The following is a 14,770-nucleotide window of genomic DNA, read 5'->3' on the forward strand; positions in this document are numbered from 1 at the left end:
TCAAACTCTACTCTTCTCAATACAATTCATTGCTTCAGCTCTATCTGTTCCCTTCAGCTATGTCAAATGAACAGAGTATGAGATCAAACGAGAGGCATGAGTTGAGGATAATTCTCAGGTTCCTACCTGGGGATTGGGTACCTGGTGGTTGTTGCCACTGATTGACACAATGAAATCAGAATTAGAGCAAATTTAGGGTGAAAGGTGGTTAGTTCATTTTTGCAGTGGTGGCCATTGAGGTGGGAAGTGTCAATCATGGATAAAGCAAAGGGTTGGATGTGAAGGAGGTGAAGATGAAAGGAATGGAAAGGCTCAGAAGCAGAACCCATCCTCACTGGGCATCAGTGATAATGAGTAGTTCCAGGAGACTGGGCCAGTCAGCAGTGAGAAGAGAATGGTCAACAGTGAGGACAGAGTGGTCAGCAGTGAAGATGGGAGGTCAGTAGTGAGAAAGAAATGTTCAGTAGTGAGGATGAGGAGGCCAACAAGGAGGATGGGGAGTCAACAGTGAGGATGGGGAGGTCAACAGTGAGGATAGGAGGTCAACAGTGAGGATGGGGAGGTCCGACAGTGAGAATAGGAGGTCAACAGTGAGGATAGGTCAACAGTGAGGATGAGGAGGTCAACAGTGAGGATAGGAGGTCAACAGTGAGGATAGGAGGTCAACAGTGAGGATGAGGAGCTCAACAGTGAGGATGGGGAGTCAACAGTGAGGACAGGAGGTCAACAGTGAGGGTAGGAAGTCAACAGTGAGGATGGGGAGTCAACAGTGAGGACAGGAGGTCAACAGTGAGAATGGGGAGTCAATGGTGAGGATGCGGAGGTCAACAGTGAGGATGGATGGTCAACAGTGAGGACAGATGGTCAACAGTGAGGGTGAGAGGCCAACAGTGAGGATGTGGAGGTCAACGGTGAGGATGGAGTTGTCAACTGTGGCTAACAGAGCAGAAAAGCAAAAAATGCTAAGGACTTAAACGTCCGTATCAATTCTTTAAATATGGAGTTACTTTTTCCAGCATGTTTTTGTGAAATGGAGTTTGGAGGATTGTTCTGGAGGTGGAGTCCAGACTAATATGGGTGAGAAATCATGGCTGATAGGGAAGCAGTAACACACAGAAGCCACCTCCTTTCCGAATCTGTGGCCCCCTCTCTCCTGGTCCTCATTAACATTAACTGTGATGGATTCTCCTCTCTCTTCTGATTCTCTCTTCACTTTTGTCACCCCTGGTGTCCATTATGAGGAGCATAAAGAGTTTTCCTGTCTTCAGGGAGATGATGGTTGGGAAACACCCTTCTACCACTGTTGCTCTGAAATCGTTACCCCTCTAAATACTTCTTAACTCTGTTACCAAAAATCCCTAATATATACTACATGTATTAGACATACAATAGATACTTATTGTGTGCTTATTGTACAGTGGGTGGAAATTTAACCCACTTCTGGACACAGAGGTGGGCGCTGGTCCTCGTGCCCTCCTGAACAAGAATTACAATGGCATCTGTTCCTATCTTTTGTGAAATGCTGAAGGGCTCATTGCACCTTGATATCTGGATAGCAGCAATGACTCTCTCTCTCTTTTTGGATAATACTTTATGGATCTTTACATTTTATATTCCTTTTGAGGATTTTAATTCTGCAAATGTGAATTGAAATTTCGAAAAATGTTTGGTTCAGCATTGCAGGTGAACTGCTTTATTGCAAGGGAATTTTCTGGCACCAGTCATCTCCCTGAAGTAGCAAGATTTAATCACCTACAACCAGCAGTGTCGGTGCTGAAAGTAAAAAGGCCTTCCTGGGGGAGATATCCCAGAGGATTCCAGGCCTGGCTGAATCCCAGTGTCACCAAGGGGATCAACTGTCTTGCAAATTCTAAAACCCTCTAGTGCCTCCTGGTGTCTGGCCAAAGACTCCGGGGAAATCCCAAGAGAATGAGAATGGTTGTTGATCTTTCACACCCCCAATCTTATGCAGCCTAACAGGGGAAGAGATTCGGGCCAGAATAGAACAGATCTGCCTTTGTCAGCTGGATAGTCAGTGGTGGGGTGAGGATGGATAGGTCAGTGGGCTCAGTGTCCTCCACCATGAAGTCCAGACAATGACAACCACCTTTTGGGGCCAAAGCAAGGTCTGGTGAGTGGACAGGGTTGGGGTCACAGGGCTGGTGAGAATTCAAGCTCCGCTGTCTCTGGCTACTATGTGTCCTCCCAAGGACATCCTGGGGGCCCACAGAGGGAGGGGTTCTGTTGTCCCCTAACTCTGCCCTACTCTCAGCAGCTTCCCCAGAGGTGTCATCAAGACGCTGAGGATCGCGATGAGTAGCACTCACTGGGCACCAGTTCTCCCTGTGCTCTGCATCCCCCATGCAGCTCTCGTGCAAGCTTTTGGAGGCGGCTGCCACTGCCCTTGCCTTGCGGCGTCAGCAGTGCAAACTGCGCCCTGAAGACGTCCTCTTTCCAGCTCTGCAACAAAGGGCTGCCTCGCCTGCTCTCCTGTGAAGGCTTTTTCTTATTTTAATGACATGCATCAAGTGTACATTGTAAAACCATTTCTCTTAAGTTTGCAGGTGTAACTTATACTTTTATTTGTTCATTAATAGAGCAATTTTGATGTGAAGACTAAAAACACTCATTTCCTGTTTCTTTAATACTCAGTGTATACATTTTTGCAGATTAAATTTAAATACATATTTTGGAACAGTTATTTGATAAAATTTCTTCAGACGTTGCTTTTCGCACCATTATCATAAATTTAACATATCTGATTTTCTTAGGTACTTCAAACCCCTAGCAAGGGAAAAGTGTAAATCTAACGAATAAAATCTTCTCAGGCAATTAAACAATGTTTACAAACAGGCTGACTCAAAAGTGAGTTCCTCAAATCTGAGTTTCTCCGCCCCAGCACTGTGGATGTTTTGAGCGGGTAATTCTCTGTTGTGAAGGCTGTCCTACCACAGGGTCCTAGAGGCCAGCAGCACCTCCCAGTTGAGACAATAAAAATTATCTCCCCACAGCACCAAGGTTACCCGTAGTTGGGGACCATTGCCTTAAGTATTTAAACACTGATGAAAAGTTTAATCTTTTTAAAACTTCAACATTCTTAAGCATTTTGATAAGCTCACAAATGTACACTTCAGATGCTCATACACTTCAGATGACTTTAAAAATGAAAATATCAAAACTCTTACAAAGCTCATTGCTTCAAGTCCAGTTGACCGATTATCAAATCAGCCAGAGAATTTTCTTCTTTGGCTGTCTATACCCCTGTCTCCCTTCCGGGACTTTCTGACCCTGCTGAGGGGATATGCTCACCCAACTAGAAGCTGTGGAATTACCTCTCAGGCTGCCTGAGGTCACGCACTCATGGTTTCTGGTCAGAGTCTCAGGTCAGAGGACAAGAATTGAGGGTTGAGGTGAGAGATTTGGGACCAGCAGGGGCACTGGGATGCCGCTTGCGGGGTGATGAGCACCGTGCTGGCTCCCCAGCTCCTTCGTGCAGCCCCCCAGCCCACATGCTTCGCTGGGCCTCGCAAACCTCCTGGGATCCGGTGAGTCCAGCTTCCTTTGTAGCCTTGTTGCTTTAGAAATGTTATTACTCATTTTGACCTGACAGGGTTTGCCGCCTTCTGAGCCAGTCTTTCACGCGATTGGCCAGGTGGGGCCCTGAACGCCTGTGTGGGTGGGTCGGAGCACACATACGGTAGAGCTGATCTGGGGCTCGCAGGGCTTCCTGGTCCTGCTTCGCACCACTGACCCACCCTTCCTCTCAGCGTTCCCCTCTCAGAGCCATCCTGGGCTTCTTGTAAACTGTACCTGCTTTCTGGAGCAATGCAAGCTACTTCAGGCATACAGTGAGTGTTCTTTGCACCCAGGGATGGAGTCAGCGGCTCTCTCAGAAGCCCGGAGACCCCGAGAGGATGGCAGGGTTAGAGAGGCCAGTGCCAGACCCGGGCATGGAAATGGCATCTACAGCGAAAACGGAAAGCAAGAAAATAGGTTACTTCTTTTACATATTTTTATTTTCACCCCAACTGTGCTACTTTTTTATAAAAAATTTTTAATACAAACTGTTTTCCTCACTCCCTCCTTTTTGAAACACCAGCTTCACTTGGCATCGGTGGAGAGGGACGCGTGTTTTGATGGGGATGTTGTGTGGCCTCTCAGGGAGAATTAGGTGCCAGGCCCCTTCCCTTCATAGCCCTCTGTGTCTGCTGACCGTCACCCCATGGCATCCCAGAGACCGACGGGGACGAGCACGGTGTCCACTCCAGGGGTTGGGACCCTCCTGGGGGCAGCTCTTTGCTTCTCTGCAGCCTGGGCCTCTGCCGGGCGTGGCACAAAAATCCGTTTCCTTCTTCTCCGGTTCCACTAGAGCTGCCTCCCTCACAGCAGACATCCTCGCGCTTGGGACTGTTTGTGCTGAGTCAGGCTCTGGTCAGAGACAGAAGGAACCTGGTGAGCTCCCTAGATAATGACGTTTATTTTTAATAGTGATGTTATTATTTGTGGTTGAAATTTTACAGCATGGCAATTTCTGATCTCCGCTCTAAAGAGAATATCTACCTCTGTGGGTTATTTTCCACTGGGATATTTGGAATTTGCTTGTGCTGTAATTTATCAACTCCTGAAACTTTAGCCTAAAACATTTTGTATGAGGTTTCGAAAGGATGCTTAGAAACCTGAGAAAAATATAAAACACTCTCAGACAGATCCACACGTCAAGCATGAGGCCTTTTTCTAAAATACTCAGTGTTTGTTGAGGGAGTGAATGGAGGTCCCCAAGGCTTCATTAATTCTGATGTGGACCCCTGAGCTCTCCTTGTCCTCTGGGCTCACGACTCCCTCCTTCTTCTGAGGCAAATGGGGAGGTTTGAGAACAAACAAACACTGGAATTAAGCCTGGTTTATAGGACTCGTGGGGAGGGAGGGGAGTGCCAGCTACAGAGTCAGGGACCCCGTCTGGGGTTCCCAAGACTCAGGGCAGGTGTCTGGCAGCAGGTAGCTGCTCACACCTGCCTCCGGCCGGGGGCATGTTTAACTCCTCACGTGCTCGTCTTCTCCTCTGATCAGAAAGATCCCTCATCCCTGGCCCCCAAAACCCCCTACAACTCCCTCCGTTTTGCATGTGAGATCCCTCATAGGTAGGAGCAGGTCGTAGGAAGAGTGGAGGAGGTACAGGACAGCAGACGCAGTGAGGACTCTTGGACCTGGGGGTCCTGCTACCTGGCCTGTCACCGTCTGCGGCCCACCAGTCCCTTTAGGGCAGCAGCAACGCCCAGAGGAGCCTCTGGCTTAACCAGGTAAGAATTTGGAAGGAATTCTTTGTCTTATGGCTGTTGTGGACTGAAATGCATCCCCCAAGACCCGTGCATTGAAGTCTTAAGCCCACTGTGACGGTGTTGGGGTGGGGTCTTTGGGAGGTGCTGAGGTTGGATGGGGTCCTGTGGGTGGAGGCCTCAGGATGGGACCGGTGCCCCTACAAGAAGGGAGTGCTGGCTTCCTCCTCGGCCTCGCCAGGCTCAGCGAGAAGGCGCTTCGGTGAGCCAGGAAGAGGCCTCAGTGAACTCTCCACTGCCGGCACCTTGACCCCAGGCTTGCAGCCCTGAGCTGGGGGATGGGCATCTGCTGTTGAAGCACCTCTGGCTGGGACTTTGTTCGCTGCCAGGCTCAGAAGCTGGTCTCAGCAGCCTGGAGGAGAACGGGGTCAGCCCGGCACCCCCTTGGAGGAAGCGAAGCCCACAGACGGGCTGTGTGCGGGCGCCTGTCCTGGCCTGGAGCCCTCCGCGCTTCTTCCTTTAGGGAAGGTGGGATTTAGATCCACATTGATGCGCGGCTTCACAGGAGCTTCCTCCGTCCGTCCGGATAAACTGCGACTCCGCGTCAGTAGCAGCCGGAGGTGAATTCCAGACACTGCGCACGGAACGTAGGGCAAGCCCTGGCTGCATTGTGGACGATGACCAGGCCCACGGGACAGCGACCGGGTCCGCCCGTTTCCTTCTGGCCCCATCTGGTAATCAGGCTTTGCCCTGGAGCGGAGAGCCTGGCAGCCTGGGCCGTGTTTGTCTTGGCGCACGTCCTGTGTCTGCTGCTGGTTCACGGTCCTGGTGCATCTCTCTTTCGTGAAATGTGCCCGTGCCTCACAGCCCCACCGTGTCCCTGTGATACGTGGGTACGAACACAGGCCTGTAAGCCAGAGCAAATCGCATTTCCTCCCCAGAGGGACGCGGTTCTTCCTGAGCTCCGGGGACCTCGCGATGGCCTTCAGACACATGGCAGTGTGGCACCTCTGAGTCCCACAAAGCTGAGAGAACCTCATGGTCTGTGTTACTCAACTCAGTCATATCCTGAAATGATGATCTCTCCAACCCATCATAATCATAACAATACATTTCAGATATGCCTGAACACCAAAAGCAGTAGGTAAAGGTGATTTTTCTTTGTTTTCTGAAGCCGGATGGGTATGAACACTCCCCAGGCACAGACTCGGACACTCCCTGCGTGAGTCTCAAGGCTGGACAGGGCATTTCTACCAAAGGAACCTGTGGAAAGCAGCCCTTCTTCTTGGCCAGACCTGGAAGTGGCTCGGTCCCTGAGCACGTGGCAGGCGTTCTCCTCAGCGTCCGCTTCGGTTTCAGCAAAGAAGTCCAGAGCGTCAGTGCAAGCACAGTTTTCCTCGCCTGCTCCTTTTTCACGGTGTTGTGATTGGGTGTTGCGTCTGTTGATGGAAACAAAGCCAGGTCAGCATCAGCAGGGCTGACACGAGGGATCCCAGGTTGAGCCGGAGAAGCCGTGGAGTCTTGGGCTCTGAGCAGCTTTGTCCAAGTAGACACGGGTGCGTCGGAGGCCCCAGTGTCCTGGGAGCATTGAGTCCCAGTGGCACCCACAACCTGTCGAGCTGGGAGGCCTGGAAGGGCAGGTGGCTGATCCACCGCAGCTCCAGGGGCCCCACCGATGCTGAGCTGTACAGCAAATCTGCCAATACCACGCAGGAGTGACTTTATGACAGGAAGAGAGGCCGGGATGTGAGGCTTCCCGACCAAGCAGGCCCCGGGAAGCTGAGGTGGAATTTCACGCCCACCTGCAGGCCACTGTGGGCAGGGATGTCCGCTGACCCTGGCTTGCACCCAGGCTGACCGCACAATCCCTGTTCAGTGAGGGAGGAAGCTGAGTTCAAAAAAGGCTGGGTTTGAGTTGTAGATACCACTCAGGTCTTCCTCCTCTTGGATTTGATTTATGTTTTCTGGAGTCGAGTAAACATAACACACTGTGGTCCTGGCTGGGGAGGGCATGCAGTATTCCTCAGGCTGGACCACCTCTGACACCTGCACAGTGGACAGACTCACGTCTGTCCCCAAGCTTGCCCTCTCACTGCCCCATGTTCTCTGGAGTCGGGACCCCTGAGTCGGGACCCCCTGGCCTGGAGATGTGCCCAGAGAGTGAAAGGGAGGGACTAATGCAAGGAGTCGCAGGTCTCTTTGCAAAAACAAAGTCAAGTGCCCTGTGGGCTCCACCCAGGAGAGTGCCCAGGGGGTCCCCATGGTAACAGGGTTAATGCAGCCCAGGCCCACCTGCCCCCAGGTTGTGGGGGGTGGGTGCACACTTGGCAGGGGCAGGCCTGGTGCAGAAGGGGATGCTGGGGCCTCCCCATCATGTCGCCAGCCTTTTCCCATCCTCGAGGGTGCTGTTGAGGCCAAGGGAATTGGGTCAGGGCAGGGTGGCACCTAGCAGCCGCTAGCTGCACCTATTCTCATTTCATTACTAACTTTTTGGTGTCCTCGGGGAACTGTTTCTGGCCAACTCACATTCACCCGTGGCCTGTACCTCCCAGGTTCATGAAGCAGCTGAACCGCAGCCCACATCTCCAGGAATCAGCAGTGAGTCCAGATCTCACCACACCTTCCCGGAAGTCACTCGGTCCCTGGAGATTCAAAACCGTGTGAGGCGCAAACAGCAGCGATGGTCTGGGGTCTCCACCGACTTGGCCGGGAAGTGGCTGTGGGACCTGGCAGGTCCAGGGGTCTGCACGGCACAGTGAGGATGAGCTGGCCTGGACCTTGAGTGGGCATCGGGTGTTGGCACAGTGCAGGGGAGCTGCCAGCCCCAGGGGATGCCATTCTCGATCGTTTAGAAAGCACAGAGTCTGCCTGGTCCTAAAAGAGTGGCGTTTCCACATAGCCTGAGGGTGGGTGGTGCAAAGGAACTGCGGCTCTTACATGCTGAGCTGCTGAAATGAAATGAAGCGGCTGGACCAGCAGGGATGCAGCCTCCCACTGTCCTGGAACCGGGATGCCTGAGAGCCAAGGCCTGGCAGGCCAGACACACTCTCTCCAAAGAATCCGGGGAGACTCTGCCCTGCAGCGGTCCTGGAGACTCCTTCCTCGGCTTGCAGACGCCGCCCCCCAGCCCCGGCCTCCATCTTCACAGGGCGTTTACCCTCATCTGTGTTCAAATTCCCCTCTTCCTCTAAGGACACCAGCCATTCATTGGACCAGGCCCTCATCTTAACTTGGCCATATCTGCAAATACCTCATCTTAACTTGGCCATATCTGCCAAGACCCTCTCTCCAACTACAGTGACACCCTGAGATTCCAGGGAAATGAATTCGGGATTCCAGGGAAATGAACCCAGCCCAGTGCCACGGCCCATCGGGCTCTGCGTCGGCCGTGATCCTGCCCCACGTCTCTGCAGGGTCTCACTCCTTTTCTGGGTTAGGAAACTGAGGTCAGTGCAGCTCGGTGAGCGCCCGCACGGCGGGAGGCTGCCTTTGAACTATATTGTCTGACCACAAAGTTCTCATAGCGAATGGTGGTGCTGGACTCTGAGCTGACCTTCCAGATACTGTGGGGGCCAGGGAAAGAGAAGCCCATGTGCCCTGTGTTCAAACGTGTAAAGTTACAAATCAGACTAAAAGTGTGCCGGGGGTCCTCACCTAGACAACGTGCCTGGCAGACCACGCTGGAATCCTCGGACCCTGCCGAGCCCTGTGCAGAAGCGCGAGGTGTGAACAGCATAGGATGGAGACCGGGGCTCCAGACCTGCCTCCGGTCCCGCCTGCTCACTTCTGAAGGTGATTTGCTTCTAGGGTGTGTTCCCACATATTCATCAGGTACAAATCCTACCTCAGCAAGCGTCAGACCCTACCTGAGCCCCACACAGGGCCGGGCCGCAGGGTGAAGGGTGCTCACTTCAAGGGGGCGGCTGAGGCAGGCCCTGGAGCAGCAGGGCCTCTGGGGACTACAGAGCCCAGACCACCGTGCCAGGTTGGTTCTGTGTGGACGTGGTCTGGTCTCCGCATGCTCCATCCGCAAGGGTGCCCGTGTGGCCTGGGCTGGGCTTGCTGCCTGAAGCCTCCTGCCTGCCCTTCCTGTGCCCCACGCCCTCCCTATTGGCCAGCTCTGCGTTCCTTCCCTAGGAAGTTCTCATCTTCCCGGCTCCCTCGGGAGCAAGGCACGGCCTCAAGGAAGGCAGAAAGTGGAAGCTCCTGAGCCTGGGACGCGGCCTCCTCCCTCACCTGCCCCTGCCAGATGACAGGCCTGGCTTCTGCCGCCCGGGCCCGTTTTCCTGTTGTTCTGCAGAAGCACGCGGCCTGCCACCTCCTCCATTGACAGGCATAGCCTTCCTCTTTCCACTCTTTTGCTGGGATCTCCAGAACCAAGTGCTTTTTCAAGGAAGCCCCTTTCCCTGCTCCCACCTCCACCGTCCAGCCCTGAGTCTTTAGGAGTCACAAGGTGACCTGAGTTAGGCAGCAGAGCAGAGACTGGCACCTGCAGCCCCTGCCCCAGCCTTGTCAGTAGCCCCACCTGGCAGTCCCTCTGTCCAGGGCCAGCCCTGCCTTTATCACCCAGTGAAGGTGTTGAGTCTTCATTGTGGAGCTCTCATCTGCTCTCTCCGCAAACACTCACCCAGCATCTCCTTTCCCAAAGCCCTGTGCTGGGGCCTGGGGAGAGAGAGCCTGGGGAGGGGTGAAGCTGGCTCTGCAGACACAGCAGGCCGGTCTGAGAGACCACCCGGCTCCGGACAGGGAGGGCGATACCTGGGATTCCACACATACCTTCCTTTCTCAGAAGCACTGCAGGGGCTCAGGTAGGTTTTGATGCTTGCTGAGGTAGGATTTGTACCTAATGAATCTGTGGGAACACACCCTAGAAGCAGAGAAGGGGGAAACGCTGGAGGACTGAGAGCCTGGGAGCGGGGGGAGGGGGGGAAGGCAGGGGTCGGAGACTCATGAAGACAGGGACGGGGGCTCTCCGCAGAGGAGACAGACACCAGGGCTCTGCCGCTGGACCTGACTGGGGTCGACTCTCCCCACGCGACAAGGCCAGATGCTCACATGGGGTTGGCAGTGGGAGAAGGGAAGGCACTAATTTACAGGGCGCCGAGCCGGGAGTCTCAGGCAACTGGTGCCTCAGCCCCCACCTGCCCAGTGGCCTAAAAGTGAGTTCTTAAAGGCCGGGGGCAGGGGTGACCCGCAAAGTCATACATCGTTAGCACATGAGGGCTGTCTGTGCGTTCGATCTGAAAGGCAGCCCACAGGTCATAGGTGGATTCAAAGACTTTCTGATATGCAGTTGATTGAGGAGGCAAAGCTTTGCCTAACTTTTGGGATCCGCAGGAAAGAGCACTGGGTCTGGCTCGTGGGCGTGGCCTCCCCCAGGCCCCTCAGGCAGAAATTTAGAACAAAGGATGGGCTCAGAGTTCCGCCTCAGCCACACCTTTTGCGAGGTCTGCGAGCAGGGGACCCATTTGGTCTGGGATTCTGAAAAGCAACCCCAGCACATCGAGAAGAGGGTCTCTAGTTTCTACAGGGAGCTAAACGTCGCGTGACTGCCGCTTCCTTGGCTATTGTTTTAAGCTACTGTTACCTTCTTGTTTGCCAAGTTGCTCATTTACTTCTCAGGGCGAGCTAGTCACCTGAAAGAACTCAACATTTTCCTTTAGTTTATTCTCACGCTTGGGGTGGGAGGTAAGGCTCCTGAGAGGGGTCCCTGCTCTGTCTCAGCTTTGGGTGCCGAAGCGGTGGGTTGGGGGTGGGAGAGCATTTGGTGGGTGGAGGACCCACTGGACAGGGCAGCAGGCAGGCCATTCTTGGTGCTTCTGAGGGCACCCGCTGCAGAGACAGTCCTGTGGCCGAACCCATCTGGGAACGCATCGCCGGCCTCCAGTGTCCCAGAGCTGGTGGACAGCGGACACTTGGGGTCCACGAAACCGCGTGAGGTGGGATGGGCAGCCAGGAAGGCGGCGTGGGACTTCTCTGTGCAGTGGACACATTGGTGGCTCTGGGTGGAGACGGTGCTGTTGGAACAGGCAGAGCTGAGATTCCAACATTCCAGGTCCTGCTGACACGGCCCAGGTCCCGGGAAATGGCACCCAAAAGACAGTCAAGATCCACTCAAAGTGACAGGCCGCAACCGGGATGGGGACGAGTGCTGGGAGAATGGAGCAGCCACTGCTGACGGGCACCTGGGAGACAGGACCTCAGAGCGGCAGCTTCACAGCAGGAAACGCGTCCTTCTTGGGGATCACACAGGGGCTCAGACGCACACCTGCCGATCCGAGGAGCTGTACAGAACCACCCTGGCCTGGCCATGTGGGACACATTCTGGTATCTTCTTCCAATTTTATTCCATAAAATAAAAACCAAACATGTCCACTGGTCCCAATCTTCTCAATTTGCTTCACAGCTTACTAATCAGTTACCGCATCCCAGCATAGCCAGGGATGTCTTTGCTGAGATGGTCGTTTTGGAAATGACCTTATTTCCAAAAGGGGCCCTATGCTGAAGCACTGGGGGTTTGAACTCTAACACGTGAATTTGGGGGGCACAGTTCAACCCCTTATGGCAGGGCGCAGAGCTGGTGAGTGGCTGAGCCCGGGAACCTGACTCCAGGCACCCGTGACAGCCAGGCTGGGATGGCAAAGGCACGCAGCTGCTCAGGGCCATCTGCCTCTCGGCCCTCCCTCCTCCCTCGTCCCCCCCAGATGCGGCTGGAGGGGCCCCGGGGTCAGAGCCTGGGCCGAGGCTGGTTTGTCATCGCCCCTGAGGAGCGGCCCCACTCTGGGGGGTCCAGTTGCTGTTGTCTGGAGGTCTGTTCACCAGGACTGCTCTGGTAACCCCCGCAGAGCAGCACTCGGCCATAGCAGGGCTCCCGGGAAGTCTGCAAAGACACCCGCCACAGATGTCTTTTCCAGACCTGTCTGTTTGATTTGTTTGTCCAGAGAACAACAACCAAAAAAACAAGGGAGCAAGGCTGACACCACGGAGGATGCAGGGAGCAGAGGGGGGCTGTTGGCCTGACCCTGCAGACCAGGCTCCTGTAAGGTGACCCAGGGGTTCCAGGGAAGACGGGAGGGCACGTCTGTAAATCACAGCCTGTGATGACAAGAGGGGCCTCATGAAAATCGGCACCGTGTGCTTTCAGGGGCAGATGGAGCTGAGCCCAGGACAGGCAGGACAGGAGGAAGGTGATTTACAGCCTAAGCTCTCCCCAGCATGTCTCTGGAATGGCCTTGGCTGGCCAGAGGTACAGGGAGGGAGACAGCCTCAGGCTGACCCAGGGAGGGAGGGAGGCTGGTCCAGTGATGCACCATCCTGGAAGGTGGAGGCCAGGCATGGGGGTGAGTGTGGCCATCGTCTGACCAGCCCCGTGGGAAGGGCCCTGGCTGGAGATAAGAAGTAACAGCAGTTAAAGGAGTCTCAATCCACCGCTCTACAAAAGGGTTCTCAGAGAGTTCCGTCTTTTACATGAGTGAAAAGCTTAAAGAGTATAAAGAGTAAGAGCTTTCAGAGGAATAGGGAGAAGATGGTGCCAGGAGAGGCAGAGAAGCTGGCAGGTGAAAAGTGACAGGTGAGGTGAAAAATGACATTCCTGGGTAGATTTATTGTCTTTTGAAAGAAAATGCAATGTTGTTTTGGCGATACCCCATTGCTTCCACCACCGCCACTTACAAAATGCCCACTGTGTGGCGGATGCTTTAACGCGAAACGACCAATCTGCACCCCACGCCTGTGAAGAAGATGCTGTTACACCCACTTTACAGACAAGGAAACCGAGGCTGGAGGGAGTGAGTGAAATTCCAAACGTCATAGGATTAGAAAGTGGGGACGTGCAGTTTAACTTTCGCTTTCTTGGCTCAATACTTTGCTTCTTTCCCCCACCCAGCAGGTATCAGACAACACAAGGAAAAGACGGTATCTCAAGTTCCAAACTAAAATAGACTTTTAAATGAGTGACTGATTCTAGACATCCTTCAAGTGAGAATCTAGGCGCTTGGCTGTGCTGCTTACTCAAGAAGGGGTGGAAACTTGGAATGTCGAGGCTGGCTGATGGTTACGTGTTAAAGACATGAATCGAAAGTCAACATGTTTTGCTTCCTGGTTAAATCCTGTGCTTACTAAATTTTGTTTTGACCATGAAATCACCCGCCCTCCACTTTTCTGGAAGGACTAGTCACTAATATTCCATGGAACATTTAGGGCCAGCTACTCTGGTGCAAATGCATTGTGCTGTTACTTAAAATGAAAGCTGACTACATGATTTTTAATTTTTTTTCTATTTGAAAGTAAAAATTTCAAAAAAAACTCCCTAAATTTAAATTATTTCAATTAAAACTTCTAAAGTTTCAAGTAATTTAAAATAGATTCAATATTAATAGAACCTTTAAGAAATTTAAGAAGTACAAAAGGACATAAAATGCAAAGTACCTCTTCTCACACTATGTCAGTCAGGGTTCTCCACAGAAACCAGTAGGAGACACAGGCATGTGTATGTGGATATCCACATCTGCAGTATAAATAGGGATAGAGATAGGGGGAGAGAGAAAGAGAGACAAAGATGGAGAGTATTTAACGAAATGATGGCTGTAAATTTTCCAAATATGATTAAAACAAAAGCTTACAGATCCAAGTTGTTCAACAAACCAAGAGTAGACTAAACAGAAAGAAAAGCACAGCAAGGGACACCAGAATCAAATTGCTGAAAACCAGTGACAAAGTGTGAACCCTCCAAGCAGCCAGAGAAAAAGCAGGTAGAGAGATGAGGATGAGGATGACCATAGACGAGTCATAAAGACAGCGCCGTCCAGACGTTGGTGAAGATGCATCCTTAAAGAGCAAGGCAGGAAGATAGACCGGAATTCTTTAGGGAAAAGGCCGTTTAGAACTGGAAGTCGAATAAACAAACACTGAGAGAACCCAGCGGACCTGCAATACGAGAACGCAGAAGGGAACTCTTGAGGCAATAAGGAGTGTGATGTCAGATGAGAACTAATCTACAGAAATAAAGAAGGCCAGACATAGTACGTATGTAGTAGATAAGAAAAATGTTTCTCTTCCTTTTAATCTTTTAAGAAGATAATTGATGTAAATATGATTCTGGTCACTCTATCTGCAATAGTGTCAATGAAAATAAAATTAAAATAAGATTTAAAGAGATAATTGGCTATTTAAAGGAATAATTATCATAATGTATTCTAGGGCTTACAGCATTTATGGAGGTAAAATGTATGAGAACAAAAACACAAAGGCATGAGGTATTAGAATGAAGGACACTCTTGCAAGGCTCTTTCTGCTAACATGAGCTTGGATGTTATTATTAAAAGGTGGACTGTGATACACAAAAGGTGAACATTGTAAATCCTGGAGCCACCACTTAAAACAAAAATAGAGCTAATAAGCAAATAGTGTATCAACAAAAATTTAAAAATAATTAGGAAGCTGACATTTGGTTTTCAGTCAGCATGTGAGGAGTTTGGAAGTCCCCACTCCATCCTAAC

The sequence above is a fragment of the Macaca thibetana genome, chromosome 4 (genome assembly GCF_024542745.1).
Source record: "Macaca thibetana thibetana isolate TM-01 chromosome 4, ASM2454274v1, whole genome shotgun sequence".
NCBI lineage: Eukaryota > Metazoa > Chordata > Mammalia > Primates > Cercopithecidae > Macaca > Macaca thibetana.